The 4,387-nt window shown below is 37.4% G+C and overlaps 1 non-coding gene across 1 annotated transcript; it reads right to left on the reverse strand.

The window, feature by feature from the left end:
• Positions 1–789: 789 nt before the first annotated feature.
• Positions 790–895, reverse strand: LOC128286178 (small nucleolar RNA R71). Its single transcript, XR_008276723.1, has one exon. It is a non-coding gene; the product is annotated as a small nucleolar RNA R71 (small nucleolar RNA).
• Between the last annotated feature and the right edge of the window lie 3,492 nt (positions 896–4,387).

Below are 4,387 nucleotides of genomic sequence, written 5' to 3' on the forward strand. Positions count from 1 at the left end.
TAGTTCAAGAACGAGTAATTATAAATATTTAAAACCTATCACGAAACCTCGCGATCAAGTTTTTGGTGCCATTGTTGGGGAACTAAAATATTAGGAACACTTAATTTTTATTACTTTAGCCATTTATTTTTCTTGCAATTTAATGTAATTTAATTTTATTATTATTATTACTAATTAATTTACTTTTTTTTTCTCTGGACAGGTTTTTATAGTTTATGGCTAGAAGAAACCCGTCGGGACCATTACATTTTGACGAAGAAATCGATCGCACAATTCGTAAAAACCAAAGAGAAATAAGGCGAAGCTTAAGATACACAGAGAGCGAGCAAGAAGACCATACTCAACCCCCAACCAAAGAGATGGCTGAAAACCAAGGCAATCAGCTGCCTCCTACAATTGTAGTTAATCAAAATCGTGCTCCACGCATTATGTATGACTATGCTAAACCTTCTTTAACAGGAACTGAGTCAAGTATGGTTAGACCTGCTATTGCTGTGAATAATTTCGAACTGAAACCTAACACAATTCAGATGATACAGTAGTTTGTTCAGTTTGATGGTTTGCAGGATGAGGATCCCAACACTCACTTGGCGAATTTTCTGGAATTTTGTAACACTTTCAAAATTAATGGCATTTCTGATGATGCCATTTGCCTTCGGTTATTCCCTTTTTCACTGAGAAACAAAGCTAAACTATGGTTAAACTCGTTACCACGAGGGTCTATCACTACTTGGGAACAAATGATCGAAAAATTTTTACTAAAATATGTTTCGCCGGCTAAAATGGCTAAGTTACATAATGATATCCCTTCTTTTGTGCAGATGGATTTAGAAACACTCTACGATGCATGGGAGAGATACAAGGACCTTTTGAGAAGGTGCCCTCACCATGGGTTACCACTTTGGCTCTAAGTATAGACATTTCACAATGGTCTAAATCCATTGACTCGGCAAATGGTTGATGTAGCTACTGGTGGAACCATCAACAATAAAACATTAGAAGATGCCTATGAGTTTATAGAAGAGATGTCACTGAATAACTATCAGTGGCAAGTCATGATGACAAAACTAACGAAAATAGCCGGTGTTTATAACGTCGATTCGGTCACCATGCTCTCTAATCAGGTAGAACTCTTAAATAAAAAGATTGATGGTTTTCTTAATTCTTTACAGGTTCACCCAGTAATGCAGTGCGAAGCAAGTAGCGGTGGAACAAACCATTTGGAATACCAAACTTATGGCCACAACATGGATAACGAGCAATTAAATTACATGGGTAATAATCCTCGACCTCAAAACAATCCATACAGTAACACTTATAATGCAGGTTGGAGGAACCACCCCAATTTCTCGTAGGGAGATCAAGGAAATAAAAGACCACAACAACCTCCAAGCTACCAACAACCACCCTACCAACAGGAAAAGAAGCCAAACCTTGAAGAAATGCTCTCAAAGTTTATATCAGTGTCAGAAACCCGTTTTCAGAACACCGAGGCAGCACTCAAGAATCAACAAGCATCGATCCAAGGGCTCGAAATTCAGATAAGCCAACTATCCAAACTGATCTCGGAAAGACCAGTAGGAAATTTACTTAGTAACACCAAATCAAGAGAGCATGTCAAAGTAGTTACACTAAGGAGTGGGAAAGTGTTGGCGGAATCTGAAAAGAAGTTAGCACAAGAAGCCGTGGAAAGCGAAAGGAAGGAAGAAAGACCCGAAAATAGTGACAAACTAGTGCCGGAGGAATATAAACCACCAGTTCCATATCCGAAAAAATTAAAAAAAAGATCGCATTGATTCACAATTCGGTAAGTTTCTTGAAATTTTTAAGCAATTACATATCAACTTACCTTTTGTTGAAGCCATCTCGCAGATGCCTACTACGCGAAATTTTTGAAGGAGCTTCTAACAAATAAAAAGAAGTTCGAGGACTTATCTACAGTAGAACTCAACGAGGAGTGCTCAGCCATACTCCAAAACAAGCTGCAAACCAAACTGAAAGATCCAGGAAGTTTTACTATCCCTTGCTTAATTGGTAGTCTGAATGTTGAAAAAGCATTAACTGATTTAGGCGCTAGCATTAATTTGATGCCATATAAAATGTTCAAACAACTTGGCCTTCGAGAACCCAAACCTACTAGGATAAGTATTCAATTAGCCGATAGATCTATTAAATATCCTAGCGGTATTATAGAAGACGTACTCGTAAAAGTAGATAAATTTATATTGCGTGTTGATTTTGTTGTGCTTGACATGGATGATGATGTGGAAGTACCCTTAATTTTAGGGCACCTATTCCTAGCCACTGCTAGAGCTGTGATCGACGTGGGAGACGGTAAATTGGTACTTAGAGTAGGTGACGAGGAGATTATCTTTAAAATTTACGATGCTATGAGATTCTCTAGGGAACAAGATGATTCATGTTATTTCATTGACTCTATTGATCATATTACTTAAGACTCTTTTCAGGAAATTGTACAAGAGGAGACGACAGAACCGTATCCAGCTCAAGACGAGGAGACAGGTGAGGAACCTAATAACCATTCGTCAAGACAAGTAGACTATGAGGGAATTAAGATAAACGATGAACTTAAGCTAAAACCCTCTATTGAGGAGCCTCCCAAACTGGAACTTAAACAATTACCAAACCACTTAGAATACGCATTCCTTGGAAATAATTCTACATTACCAGTTATTATTGCTTCTAATTTGCAACCCGAAGAAAAAGAGGAATTAATCCAAGTATTAAAAGAACATAAGAATGCCATAGCTTGGAAAATTTCTAACATTAAAGGAATCAACCCTTCTTTTTGCACCTACAAAATTTTGATGAAAGATGAATACAAACCGTGTGTGTAAGCTCAAAGACGTTTGAACCCCAACATGAAGGAAGTTGTAAAAGCCGAGGTAATTAAACTTCTAGATGCTAGAATTATTTATCCTATTTCTGACAGTTCTTGGGTAAGTCTAGTGCAGGTTGTCCCCAAGAAAGGAGGCATGACGGTTGTGACCAACGAGAAGAATGAATTAATCCCAACAAGAATAGTCACAGGGTGGAGAGTTTGCATAGACTACAGGAAACTGAATGATGCCACAAGAAAAGATCACTTCCCCTTGCCATTCATTGACCAAATGTTGGAAAGATTATCCGGACACATGTATTACTGCTTTGTAGACAAACTCTCTGGTTACTTCCAAATCCTAATAGCTCCTGAAGATCAAGAAAAGACGATATTCACTTGCCCATATGGTACGTTCGCTTATCGTAGAATGCCTTTTGGATTATGTAATGCTCCTGCCACTTTTCAGCGCTGTATGTTGGCCATATTCGACGAACTCATAGAAGATATCATGGAAGTCTTCATGGATGATTTTCAGTATTAGGTAACTCTTTCCATCTCTGCCTAAAAAATTTAAAACGAGTTTTAATAAGATGTGAGGAAACAAACCTTGTGCTTAACTGGGAGAAATGTCACTTAATGGTTCATGAAGGTATTGTATTAGGGCATAAAAATTCTAGTAAAGGGATTGAGGTGGATAAATCTAAAATAGAAACAATCGAAAAATTACCACCCCATAGTTCGGTTAAAGCTATTAGGAGTTTTTTAGGACATGCTGGTTTTTATAGAAGATTTATTAAACCTTTTAACTTCGATCAGGAATGTTTAGAACCGTTTAATACTTTAAAGGATAAATTAATTAATGCTCCAACCATAATTGCACCTGATTGGAACTTTCCATTTGAACTAATGTGTGATGCGAGTGACTTTGCAGTAGGTGTACTATTGGGGCAGCAAAAAGACAAGCATTTTCAACCTATCTATTACGGTAACAAAACCTTAATGGCTGCACAAGAAAACTATACTACTACGGAAAAAGAGTTGCTAGCTGTGGTTTTTGCATTTGATAAATTTTGATCATATCTCATATTGTCTAAAGTTGTTGTTTACACTGACCATTCCACCCTTCTCTCCCTTTTAACTAACATCGATACAAAACCTCGACTCATTTGATGGATTCTCCTATTGCAGGAATTCAACTTGGAGATTCAGGATAAGAAAGGAGCTGAAAATCTCGCGGCTGATCATCTGTCCAGGCTCGAGAAATCCAATACTAGAGAACTAGATGACGTTGAAATAAATAATTCGTTCCTTGAAGAACAATTTTTTGCTGTATCTAACTCTGAGTTGCCTTGGTTTGCAGGCATTGCGAATTTTTTAGCTGTTAACATTTTTCCAAAAGGGTTAACACACCAGCAAAAGAAGCGATTCTTTAATGATGTGAAAAACTACTTTTGGGATGATCCATTTCTATTTCGCAGATGTGCAGATCAAGTCATCAGAAGATACGTTACAAGATCAGAAATATCAAGAATATTGGAGCATTGC

This window comes from Gossypium arboreum, chromosome 12 (assembly GCF_025698485.1).
Source record: "Gossypium arboreum isolate Shixiya-1 chromosome 12, ASM2569848v2, whole genome shotgun sequence".
NCBI classification, from domain to species: Eukaryota; Viridiplantae; Streptophyta; class Magnoliopsida; order Malvales; family Malvaceae; genus Gossypium; species Gossypium arboreum.